Below are 13583 nucleotides of genomic sequence, written 5' to 3'. Positions count from 1 at the left end.
AACATGAAAATACTTAAAAATCTTAGAAACAGTAGCCAACCAGTCATTTTTATTGTCATATTTGAATTCACCATGCCAAAATCCATCGTAAGCACATTATATTTCTGAAGCAAACAACTTCTTAAAATTTGTAGACCCATTTACACTGGGATACCAATGAAATAAAGTAAGTACAAATTGAACAGAGAACAGTAAGATCTTAATACATTTAAATAAATAGCAACAGCATCACTGTGGAAGTGTAAACGACAACAAATTTAACACCAAGTTTCAGACAAGAACACCAACAACAAATAGCACCGGGATTCGGGCTATAAAAAAATGGATTAGAAAATAAACTCATCTTTTGGACCAGAAATCACAATAAAAAAATACAAATAAAAGGGTGGCGTTCCTTTTCCCTTAGCTGACTGAATAAAACTGACTTTAACTGTCTTTTAAAGCTTGCGTTGTTGCTAATCGACTGCAAGATCTATATTTTATATAAGATATATTTTTTCTGAATAGTTCAACACATGTGGGATATGTGGGCTATATCTTGATCTTTCAACCTAACCGGTTCTTTGCAATCCTTTGCAGCAATAACAGTGTGGCACCGACGAAGCATTTTCATTTTGACAGCAGGGTGACTTTGCGCGCGATAATTGGGGCAGCTACAAAATGTAAGGCTTTGTAAATTATTCAGATTAATTGATCAAAATATATGTTAATCTTTACCCTTATTTTGTGATGTTTGATATCGTTGATTCCCAGGAGAATATTGCAGTTTACAATAACTGTGAACAAAATGCTGGCTGCAGAGCAAAAGAGCAGAAGTAAAGAACCCCAAGTCCTCTCGCGCATGCATGGCACAACCTCACAGCCCCTGAGATCAGAAGTTGGCATTCAGTCTCTCTACTTCTATGGTTTGAACAACAACAGATTACAGTGGCATCAGCATAAAGATGACAGAAGGCTTTTGATTGGTTTGCACACAGGTCAGTTGTATAATTTGTGAACAAAATAGGTCCTAAAACTGAGCCTTGAGGAACACCTTTTGCTACCTCAAGGAAGGTGGAATTAACACCAGCCATCTGAATGCACTGCGTCGTACTTGCCAAATACTTGTAGTCTGCAAACCAAGAGACACCATGTGTAAAGATACCATGTTTGTAAAGAATTTCTAACGAGAGACTGTGATCCACAGTATCAAATGCCTTTGAAAGATCAAGAAATAGTGCAGTACAAACCTTTTTAGAACACAATGCCTCAAACACATCATTTAAAACTTTTAGAATAGCAGTTACAGTGCTATGTTGCTTCCTAAAAGCAGACTGAAAAGGGTTTAAAATATTGTTTGATTTTAGGAAGTCATTTAATTGGTCACAGACCAACTTTTCAAATAGTTTTGCCAAAATGCATAATGTGAAACAGGCCTGTAATTATTCACATTTGAAGGTTCACCATCTTTTAGCAGTGGGGCGAAAAAAAGCAGATTTCCAGACTTTAGGGAGTTTGTTCATGCTTGAGCTCAAATTAAAAATAATAGTTAGAGGCTCAGCAATCAGATTTGCAGCCAACTTTAGAAAAAAAAAATGCATCCAAACCATCAGGGCCAGCTGAGCTTTTGGAATCCAGCATCTTCAAAACACTACAGACCTCAGAGACACATCTTACTCCAGCAGGTTCACTATTTAGAGCAAATGTTGAGGGAATCAAACAAATGCCCTGCCTTAATGAAATGTTCATTCATAAAATGTTCATTAAAGTAATCTAACATGGCATAGTTATCAGTCAGATTTGTAGAATCTTTGATCAGGAAATTGGGAAGCTCACTAGGAGACGTAGCACCACAAGCAGATCTCCCAACCTTCGAGAACTTTTGTGGATCTTTTAAATTTTCGGTGATTTTGGATAAATAAAATTAGGGAATAACCCTGCTGTGTCTTATGAGTTGCGGATGTTCATGCTGGAATGTACGGTGGCAAAATGAGGTCAAAAAGGAGTTTTAAATGGTTATTTGCAACCGTAATCCAGCATGAAGTCCGCAAATCATCAGACACAACAGGGTTTTCCCAGTCTAATTCCATTGTTTGCATGGTTTATTTTTCTGTAAGTAATTCAGTCGGCGAAGCTTACCGTAGCAACAGTGTCTTAATGCCAAACTGGAAATTCTGTGAGCAGATCCACAGATTTCTCCATCTCGTCAGCTGCATTGAGTTAAATACATTGTAAATCCATCCATCAATCCAGTTAAATCCATTATTTCGGTGTCGTCGCTCCGCCAGTTTCTGTCACGCTCAGCTGACAACGTGGTCAGGGCGTGGAGTTATACATCAAATGTGAAACGGTTGAATATTTTGCCACCATCTACTCGATATTTTATGGTCTGAAATCTCACATGATTAACCAATCAGATTTGCAGAACAAATGTAATTGGATTCAAATTCAAATTTAGCCTTCTTTATTAAGAAGGTGCATTTGTTGCAGAGCTGATGAAAAGTTATCCAATCAACCTCTGTTTTGGCTTTCTGTACCTTGGACCAGGCATGGTCCCTTTCTTTAAAAAGGTTTCAAATTTCAGAGGAAAACCAAGGATTGTTCCGCCCCTAAATTCTGAATTTACACAATGGAGCATGTTTATTAATTAGCTTGAAGAATTCATCATAGAAAAACTGCCAGACCAACTCAGTATCAACCAAGAGAGATGTTCAATTCCACTCGATAATAGACAGATCATACAAGAAAGTCTGTGTTGGGAAAGTGTAGTGACACGGACCCACAACAGGGGGCGTAAATGAACGGACAATGGATAAGCCAAAATATAACAATTTAATGTTGCGAAATGTGCACAACGGAATACAGACAAATGCAGTTTGAGAACGATAATCAATTATACAAAAAGTGACGTGTGGGCAGGCTCGAGGATAGAAGACGTCCGTCCAGAGAAGAGCCGGGTCCCATGGTGGGTAATGGTGGGTGTGTGGATACACACTCAGTAAATCCTCAAACACAGAAAACAGTTCCTCTGGGAGGGAGCACCTCCACCTCCGAAATAGGAACATGACAGCAGCTCCTGTTACCACTTATCTGGTTGGAGTGAGAGGCGAAGACGTCAGCACTCTCACTGACCGCCAACCCAGCTGACAGGGCACCACAGGACAACAGCTGCAAACAGATCACACGTAAGTCAATGTTCAGACACAGCAGAGAATATTACCTAGTTTAGTAGATGATATCTCGGCAGCGAGGTGGAGTTGCTGCCCGGCTTTTATGGTGATGTGGTGATGATGAGTGACAGCTGGTGCTGTGGATGAGTGACAGCTGTCACTCCCGGTTGCTCCGACGCCCTCTCGTGCCTGAAGCCCGCACTTCAGGCAGGGCGCCCTCTGGTGGTGGGCCAGCAGTACCTCCTCTTCAGCGGCCCACACAACAGGACCCCCCCCCTCAACGGGCGCCTCCTGGCGCTTGACCAGGCTTGTCGGGGTGTCGGATGTAGAAGTCGGCCAGGAGGGCCGGGTCCAGGATGAAGCTCCTCTTCACCCAGGAGCGTTCCTCAGGTCCATACCCCTCCCAGTCCACCAAGTACTGGAACCCCCGGCCCTTCCGACGGACGTCCAGGAGCCGGCTCTCCGTTGATGATCCGGACAGGAGGCGGCGCCGGTCCGGGGATGCAGAGTGGTGAAGTGCGGTAGGGCTTGATCCGTGACACATGAAAGACAGGATGGATCCGCAGTGAAGCTGGTAGCTTCAGCTTCACTGTGGCCAGACTGAGGACTTTGAGGATGGGAAATGGTCCAATAAATCTGTCCTGGAGTTTGTGGGATTCCACTTGTAGTGGGATGTCTTTGAAGGATAGCCAAACCTCCTGCCCGGGCTGGTATACAGGGGCCGGGGAATGCCGGCGGTCTGCATGGGCCTTGGCCCTCATCCGGGCTTTCAGCAAGGCAGAGCGGGCAGTACGCCACACCAACGGCACCTCCTGAGGTGGGCCTGGACCGAGGGCACCCCAGCCTCTCCCTCCACGAGCGGAAACAATGGGAGAGGCCGGTGGCAGACGAAACTTGGCTATTGTGAGCGTACTCGATCCAGGCCAGATGGTTGTTCCAGGCCGTCGGGTGCGCAGAGGTCATGCAGCGGAGGGCCTGCTCCAACTCCTGGTTGGTCCGCTCTGCCTGTCCGTTCGTCTGGGGATGGTACCCGGACGAGAGGCTTACAGTGGCCCCCAGTTCCTTGCGGAAACTCCTCCAGACTTGCGAGGAGAACTGGGGACCACAGTCGGTGACAACGTCAGATGGAATCCCATGCAGACGTACGACATGGTGGACCAGGAGGTCTGCTGTCTCCTGGGCCGTCGGGAGCTTCGTGAGGGCCACAAAGTGGGCCGCCTTGGAGAACCGGTCCACTATCGTGAAGATGGTGGTCATGCCCTGGGACGAAGTCCAGGCCGATGTGGGACCAGGGGCAGTGAGGCACAGGTAGCGGTTGAAGGAGTCCCTGTGCCCGTTGGTGGTCGGCTTTTCCCCTGGTGCAGGTGGTGCAGGCCTGGACATACTCCCGGACGTCGGCTTCCATAGACACCCACCAGAAGCGCTGTCGGATCACTGCCACGGTTCTTCGCACCCCCGGGTGACAGGAGAGCTTGGAACCGTGACAGAAGTCCAAGACCACAGCTCTGGCCTCTGGTGGGACATACAACTTGTTCTTTGGGCCAGTTTCCAGGTCCGGGTTCCGTGCCAGGGCCTCCCGGACGGTCTTCTCCACGTCCCAGGTGAGGGTGGCCATGACAGTGGACTCGGAGATGATGGTTTCCGTGGGATCTGACAGCTCGGTTTTGACCTCCTCTTCATGAACCTGGGACAAGGCATCAGATCTTTGGTTCTTGGTCCCGGGGTGGTAGGTGATCTGGAAGTCAAAACGCCCGAAGAACAATGACCAGTGGGCTTGCCTTGGGTTCAGACGCTTGGCGGTCCGGATGTACTCCAGGTTCCGATGGTCAGTGAAAACCATGAATGGAACCGCAGCTCCCTCCAACAGGTGTCTCCACTCCTCAAGAGCCTCTTTCACCGCAAGGAGTTCTCGATTGCCCATGTCATAGTTTCGCTCAGCCGGGGTCAACCTGCGGGAAAAATAGGCACAGGGGTGGAGGACCTTGTCGGACTCCCTGCTCTGGGACAGCACGGCTCCAATCGCTGAGTCACAGGCATCCACTTCGACTATAAACTGGCGGTTAGGATCGGGCTGCACCAGAACTGGCGCAGTAGAGAACCGGCGTTTCAACTCCCTAAACGCGGCTTCGCACCGATCCGACCAGGTGAAGGGGACTTTGGAGGAGGTCAGGGCTGTCAAGGGACTGACCACCTGACTGTAACCCTTAATGAACCTCCTGCAGAAATTTGCAAAGCCGAGGAACTGTTGCAGCTTCCTACGGCTTGTTGGTTGGGGCCAGTCTCTCACCGCCGCAACCTTGGCCGGATCAGGGGCGACGGAGTTGGAGGAGATTATGAACCCCAGGAAGGACAAACAAGTGCGGTGAAACTCGCACTTCTCGCCCTTCACAAACAGCCGGTTCTCCAACAACCGCTGCAGGACCTGACGTACATGCTGGACATGGGTCTCAGGATCCGAGGAGAAGATGAGTATATCGTCTAGATATACGAAGACAAACCGATGCAGGAAGTCCCGCAAGACGTCATTAACCAAAGCTTGGAACGTCGCAGGCGCATTGGTGAGGCCGAACGGCATGACCAGGTACTCAAAGTGACCTAAGGGGGTGTTAAATGCCATCTTCCACTCGTCTCCCTTCCGGATCTCAACCAGGTGGTACACATTCCTAAGATCAAGTTTGGTGAAAATTTGGGCTCCATGCAGGGGCATGAACACCGAATCCAACAGAGGTAATGGGTATCGGTTGCGAATCGTAATTTCGTTCAGCCCTCTGTAATCGATGCATGGACGGTTTCTGCCGTCCTTCTTGCCCACAAAAAAGAAACCTGCACCCATCGGGGAGGTGGAGTTCCGGATCAACCCGGCAGCTAACGAGTCCCGGATGTAGGTCTCCATTGATTCGCGTTCTGGACGTGAGAGGTTGTACAGCCTGCTGGACGGGTACTCAATGCCCAGGATCAAATCAATGGCGCAATCGTATGGCCAGTGCGGGGGGAGAGTGAGTGCCAGATCTTTGCTGAAGACGTCAGCATGATCGTGGTACTCCTCAGGCACCGCCGTCAGATTGGGGGGACCTTTGACCTCCTCATTAGCTGTCACACCAGGTGGAACCGAGGATCCTAAACATTCCCGGTGGCAGGTTTCGCTCCACTGCGTCACAACCCCAGACGGCCAATCTATCCGGGGATTGTGCTTTACCATCCATGGAAATCTCAAAATCACTCTGGAGGTAGAAGGTGTTACATAAAACACAATCTCCTCCCTGTGATTCCCAGACACAACCAATGTGACAGGCTGTGTCTGGTGTGTGATTAATGGGAGAAGGGTGCCATCTAGTGCCCGTACCTTCAATGGTGAAGGTAGGGCCACTAGAGGGAGCCCAACTTCCTTTGCCCATCTGCTATCCAGCAGATTCCCTTCTGACCCCGTGTCCACCAGTGCTGGGGCGTGAAGGGTTAGATCCCCACTCAGGATCGTGACTGGGATGCATGCGGATTTATAGGGTTTCCCCACGTGAGTGTTATGACCCACCCTTAGCCCAGTCTCTAAGGGCGGGTGTTGTAGTTTAACCGCTTGGGGCAATTCCTCTGTATGTGCTCACTCGAGCCACAGAAAAAACACTCCCCGCGGGCCAGCCTCCGTTGTCTGTCATCTGATTTAACTTTGGCCCTGCTCGTGTCCATAGCTTCGTCAGCAGGGGGAGCTGTTGCCACACGGAGCTGTCTGGCTGTGGAGCGTGGGGACGGCGGCACCCTTTCGGACCCGGAAGGAAGAGGGACGGCTCGTGCCCAGCCACGCCCTTCGTCCCGCTCCCGACGGTGTTCTTTTAATTGGTTGTCTAACCGTATAACCAGGTCGACAAGCCCGTCAAAATCCCGCGGTTCTTCCTTAGCCAGCAGATGCTCCTTCAGGACCGGAGACAGTCCGTTTATGAAAGCAGCGCGGAGTGCAACGTTATTCCAGCTGGACCTCGCTGTCGCAATGCGGAAGTCGACTGCATACTCGGCTGCATTCCGACGCCCCTGTCTCATTGACAGCAGCACGTTCGAAGCAGTCTCGCCTCTATTGGGGTGATCAAACACTTGCTTGAACTCCCGCACAAACCCAGCATATGTTGTTAGGAGCCGCGAATTCTGCTCCCAGAGCGCCATAGCCCAGGCGTGTGCCTCTCCTCGAAGCAGATTTATTACATAAGCCACCCGGCTTGCATCTGACGCGTACATGGCGGGACGCTGTGAAAAGATGAGCAAACACTGCATTAAGAAGTCTGCACACGTCTCGACACAACCTCCGTACGGCTGCAGAGGGCTTATGTATGCTTCAGGGGATGGGGGGGGGGGGGGGGGGTTGAACGACCACTTGAATGTCTGTATTTGGCACTCGGTCAGCAGGAGGAGGCGCTGCAGCAGCGCCCTGTGTGTGCGCTTCCACCCGAGCGGTGAGTGCCTCCATCCTCTGATTGAGTATAACGTTCTGCTCGGTTACCAAGTCCAACCGAGCAGTGAAGGCGGTTAAGATTTGCTGCAGCTCACCTAACACGCCTCCTGCTGGCGCCTGTGCACCTAGCGTTTCCATTGGTGGTTCATCCGATGGTTGACGCCCCTCGGGATCCATGACGTTGGCCGAGATATCCTGTTGGGAAAGTGTAGTGACACGGACCCACAACAGGGGGCGTAAATGAACGGACAACGGATAAGCCAAAATATAACAATTTAATGTTGCGAAATGTGCACAACGGAATACAGACAAATGCAGTTTGAGAATGATAATCATTTATACAAAAAGTGACCGGAGCCGGCAAGTCCTGAATCTCCAGGTGGCCACCGTCTCCAGCTGTCAGACCTGGTACTGCTGGCAGGAAGCAGAGACAGTTAATGGTGGGTGTGTGGATACACACCCAGTAAATGCTCAAACACAGAAAACAGTTCCTCCGGGAGGGAGCACCTCCACCTCCGAAATAGGAACACGACAGCAGCTCCTGTTACCACTTATCTGGTTGGAGTGAGAGGCGAAGACGTCGGCACTCTCACTGACCGCCAACCCAGCTGACAGGGCACCACAGGACAAGGGCTGCAAACAGATCACACGTAAGTCAACGTTCAGACACAGCAGAGAATATTACCTAGTTTAGTAGATGATATCTCGGCAGCGAGGTGGAGTTGCTGCCCGGCTTTTATGGTGATGTGGTGATGATGAGTGACAGCTGGTGCTGTTGATGAGTGACAGCTGTCACTCCCGGTTGCTCAGACGCCCTCTCGTGCCTGAAGCCCGCACTTCAGGCAGGGCGCCCTCTGGTGGTGGGCCAGCAGTACCTCCTCTTCAGCGGCCCACACAAGTCTGTTCACAAAAACGTTTAAAATCTCTTTTCAGTAAAATGCGTGGTTTGGGTTTGGGGAGTTTGGTATTCCTGACTACTGCAATCGCACAGTGGTCACTCAAATCGTTCCCAAAAACCGCGACATCAGAATACTTGGGGGGTGCATTTGTTTTTGATTAATCGGTCAGTTAATTACATTTTTCTAGTCTAGAAAATAATCGTGCCATCATGTTCACATACAGATCAGCTCTGTAAAAGTTTCTCAGGCTGGGAAATTAAGACTTAAATTGTTTTGGTTTGAGTTCCCATTTATACAATTATCACAAAGCCAAAATGAACATTAAGCCTTTGGTTTTGGTGGCAGTGTGGTTATGACTTTTTTATTATTGATGTCCAACACAGTAATTATCCAGTGACCACAACTTTTATTTTTTAATGACAGGGATTTATTGTCTTTATTTCATCTTCTTCTGAAGAGGTCAGTCCAACCAAATCATTTTTTATTCTCATAATCCATTTATCTCTAAAACAATGAGATTTGTTGTGCTTCCAACGTCTCCATGAGAAGCTGCTTTCTCATTTTAAATGAATCATAGCTCATGACAGACTTTAGATGTATCTGGTAGCATCAGAAATTATGTAGTTTAAGATCAGCAGCTTGTTTAAAAGTTTCAGAGTTCAGGAGATGGTTGCAACCCTTAAAAAAATTACATCTAGATTACAAACCAAATTAAGGGATTTATGTCCATGTGGCCTGTGAGCATGTTTGTGTTTTATAACATGGTAACAGATATATATATATATATATATATATATATATATATATATATAAACTGGTGGTGGCGGCGAAGCGTTGCGTTCATCTGGATGCTTTATTACTTGCTTTATTACTGACTTTTAGTTGCTGTTGTGATATCTTCACAACGCAACAAGCAATTTCAGTCCAACTTTGTGGATAAACTCAGTGGACCATCCTCTTGCAACACACTTTATTTCAAGGTCATAGGTCAAAGGTCAATGTCAAACCAGAGCTTGTCATCTACTGTATATTAATGCCCATATCACAGTTTTCTGCACAGATGTCTGCTTTGCAAGTGCATCAGACCTCTGATGTTCATGACGACATCATCGAGTAAAGTCTAAAAATTAACTGGTGGTGGCTGCAAAGTGATGCAATCATCTGGGTGCTTTATTACTGAGTTTTAATTGCTGTGATTTAAATGTTAGTGTTTTATTGCATTTAATGATGTGAAACTGCTACACAAATAAAATTATATTGTAAAAATTAGTTCATAAAGTTAATACATGAGGGTCAACAGGGCAGCTGCCTCGGAAGTTAAAATCCACTGTACACTGAAACTAGCTAGGAACCTTCTGTTTAGGAAGCAAACACACTAAACTCACTCCTCCATCTTCAACCTCTTTCTCCATTTGAGGGTCACGGGGGGGCTGGAGCCTATCCCAGCAGTCACAGACCGTGAGGTGGGGTGCACCCTGGACAGGACGACAGTCTGTCACAGGGACATATACAGACAAACAAACACATTCACGACTACGGACAATCTAAAGTTTCCAGTCCGCCTAACCTGCGTGTCTTTGGATGTGGGAGGAAGCTGGAGCACCTGGAGGGAACCCACACAAACACGGGGTGAACATACAAACTTCACACAGAAAGGCCACAGATGGGAATCAATCCCATGATCTTTTTGCTGTGAGGCAGGCAACAGTGCTAACCACTAATCCACCATGCTGCCCTAGCAATAAAATTAAAACAATACATTCTAATTGCAAATAATAAATAAGCAAGTGTGGTAAATAACTGAAGACACATTTAAAAATATGCAAATCTCTTTCATTTAAAAAAAAATTGCACTGCTATGACAATTACCAGTAAATGTACTGTTTAAACCTCATTAAATAAAACCTCATTGTTATGATTTGCAGGACCTAAAATAAATTATGTAGTTATGTTTTACAAGAAAAAAAAAACATGCATATGGTCTCAGAGCTGAAAGAGTTGTAATGTGGGTTAATAATAACTTTGTAGGTTATCGAGTCCTCCTGTAGTTTGACTCAGCTCAGTGGCACAGGTGTAATAATCCAAAGTCATCTCTTGGTGGCGGTAAAGCATCATGTTGTTGTTTACCAAAAATTAACCTGCAGTTGTAGAGGAAGAGCACCGGTGTGATAGGTTGATATGTCTTGTGTATTATTTTTTGCGAAAATGTGAATATTTTAATAAAATACTGACACGATAATCGTCTGAATACGGATGAAAAGCCTCATGAAGGATGCCGACAGTCGGACCGCGACTGATGGAGAGGTTTGAAACCTTGTTTTAAGAGCTAGCATGGCTAACGTTTGTTTTTGCCTGAACCTGTGAATTCTCAATTTTCTCAGATAAAAGGCTTTTTTTTTTTTAACTGTAGTGATTATAAAATTTAGAAACAAACGTATAATAAAATGGAGCCTGACAGTCATGCAATAATTAGCTTCCAGCTCTTTGTGTATGCTGCTCTGTGGTGTTCCTAATATTGTAGGAGGTGATGATCTAGTGGTTAATTGTTGGGCTTCAGGCCAGAGGATCCTTGGTTCAAACCCCAGCCTGATCAGAAATTTACTAAGGGCCCTTGGGCAAGGTCCTTAAACCCCAGTTGCTCCTGGTGTGTGACTTGCATGGCAGCACTCTGACATCAGTGTGTGTGAATGTGAGGCATCATTGTAAAGTGCTTTGAGCGTCTGATGCACATAGAAATGTGTTATATAAATGCAGTCCATTTACCATTGTGTCCGCCTCATTTTTCTGTACATAAAACATGGGGAATTTAAAATAAATAATATAAATGTTACGGGTAAAATGAACGGGTGAAAAGTGATGTAGCTGAATGTTGTTGACATAAATATAAAGCATTATTGTTAAAGGAGCTGAGTTAACATCAGCAGAATTGTCTGTTATACAATATTTAAATGACATGTATTTTATGTGCAAATTTTAACATGGGCAGAAATTAAATGCATAGAAAACAATTTTGATTCATCAAAATGTTTTTTAAGAACATCCAAGGTTATTTGGGAACAAGAATAAAACAAAATCATCACATAAAATGTGTGCTGGACACAGTTATTGGCACCATTTGATGAATTTCCAGTAAATCATCACTTTTCTGTAGCCATTCAGGGGATGAACACATGAATATTTACAAGTCAATGAATATAATGTGGACGTCATTTACACCCAAGGGCGCAGTTTTAGAAGTAGAAATTGGGGGAGACAAAGTGCAAGACCCGCAGCCCTGAAGCCCATAGGCCGGGGGTCTGGGGGCCGCTTTAGGCCCCCAGAAACCAATGGTTTCTAGATAAGCTCAGATGCATTCTGACCATCCAGAACAGTAATTTTAATGTTTTGAGAAGACCATAAAGTGGACACCATTTGAAATTGCAATTTGAAACTGTAGATATAAGTACTTTATTCTGAGAATAGCCAGCATTGATTTTATTAACATCTTTGTTGTGTGGGCCGCTGAAGAGGAGGTACTGCTGGCCCACCACCACCAGAGGGCGCCCTGCTTGGAGTGCGGGCTCCAAGCACGAGAGGGCGCCAGACCCAGAAGAAGTGACAGCTGTCACTCATCCTCTGCACCAGCTGTCACTCGTTATCATCACTACCATAAAAGCCGGACTGCAACTCCACCTCCCCGCCGAGAAATCGACTACCAGAACCAAGGTAATTTCTCTGCTGACTAATACGCTGTCTAACTTTGTTCTGTGTGCAGTCGCATTCCTGTGAAGACCCAGAAGAGGGACAAACAGGAGCTGCACGAGTGTGTGTGATTTGGAGGTGGAGGTGCTCCCTCCTAACGGTATCTGGACTATAGATTACTGAGTGTGCGGACTCACACTCACACATCATATTTCTGCTTTCTGCCAGCAGTACCAGGGTCGACAGTCGAAGACAGAGGCCACCTGGGGACTCGGGACTTGGCGGCTCCGGTGTTCTTCAGGCCGTTGGTGGTGGAAGCGCGGCTTCTCTCTCATCGGGCGTCTTCTATCTTCGAGCCTGCCCACACTTCACCTGGTGTTTATTGACTGTGAAATTAAGACACGTTTCGTTGTGTAATATCACAACATTAAATTGTTACCTTTTGGCTTACTCATTGTCCGTTCATTTGCGCCCCCTGTTGTGGGTCCATGCTACGACACCTTCCCAACAATCTTGGTGTAAATAAGGTATCACCACATGTGTAGAACTCAAAAAGAATGATAGGTTGAGTTTTCATTAAAAAAACAACTGCAATGTGGTAAAATGTATTCATAATATGAAAGAACAGGCTCTTAATAATTATTAACTATCGCATACTGTATTTTTTTTCTCAAGATTTGTTTTTGCATAAGTTTGAAAAAACAACAGATCATAAGTTTAGGATAAATTACTTATGAATTTAATTTTCGAAGTGGCACTAATGACAACACTCATACTGAACATAATTCTGCTTGCATAGACTGATTTTGGAGATCAAGCAATAATTGCAGATGGGCTTTCTGAGGTTCCAGATAGCTTTTCTGATTTCCTTTTCTAACTTTCAGAATTTAGTAAATTAGCATATGGTCCATTGATACTTATGTGTGGACACTAGTCAATCAATCAATCAATCAATTTTTTTATATAGCGCCAAATCACAACAAACAGTTGCCCCAAGGCGCTTTATATTGTAAGGCAAGGCCATACAATAATTATGTGAAACCCCAACGGTCAAAACGACCCCCTGTGAGCAAGCACTTGGCTACAGTGGGAAGGAAAAACTCCCTTTTAACAGGAAGAAACCTCCAGCAGAACCAGGCTCAGGGAGGGGCAGTCTTCTGCTGGGACTGGTTGGGGCTGAGGGAGAGAACCAGGAAAAAGACATGCTGTGGAGGGGAGCAGAGATCGATCACTAATGATTAAATGCAGAGTGGTGCATACAGAGCAAAAAGAGAAAGAAACAGTGCATCATGGGAACCCCCCAGCAGTCTACGTCTATAGCAGCATAACTAAGGGATGGTTTAGGGTCACCTGATCCAGCCCTAACTATAAGCTTTAGCAAAAAGGAAAGTTTTAAGCCTAATCTTAAAAGTAGAGAGG

The 13583-nt window shown here is 46.2% G+C and overlaps 1 protein-coding gene across 2 annotated transcripts in view; it reads left to right on the top strand.

Moving 5' to 3' along the window:
• Window positions 1-10644: 10644 nt before the first annotated feature.
• The window catches only part of LOC117529711 (progestin and adipoQ receptor family member 3-like), a 17013-nt gene continuing 14074 nt past the window's right edge, over window positions 10645-13583 (top strand). Inside the window, exon 1 of one of the 2 annotated variants that reach the window (XM_034192563.1) lies at window positions 10645-10787. The gene's annotated coding sequence lies outside the window, so the exon portion shown is untranslated. The remainder of the gene's footprint in view (window positions 10788-13583) is intronic. The other variant, XM_034192564.1, reaches the window with a different exon arrangement.

Source organism: Thalassophryne amazonica, chromosome 17 (assembly GCF_902500255.1).
Source record: "Thalassophryne amazonica chromosome 17, fThaAma1.1, whole genome shotgun sequence".
Classification (NCBI taxonomy): Eukaryota; Metazoa; Chordata; class Actinopteri; order Batrachoidiformes; family Batrachoididae; genus Thalassophryne; species Thalassophryne amazonica.
Note: the sequence above shows the minus strand (reverse complement) of the source record. Positions and strands in the feature narration are given on the sequence as shown.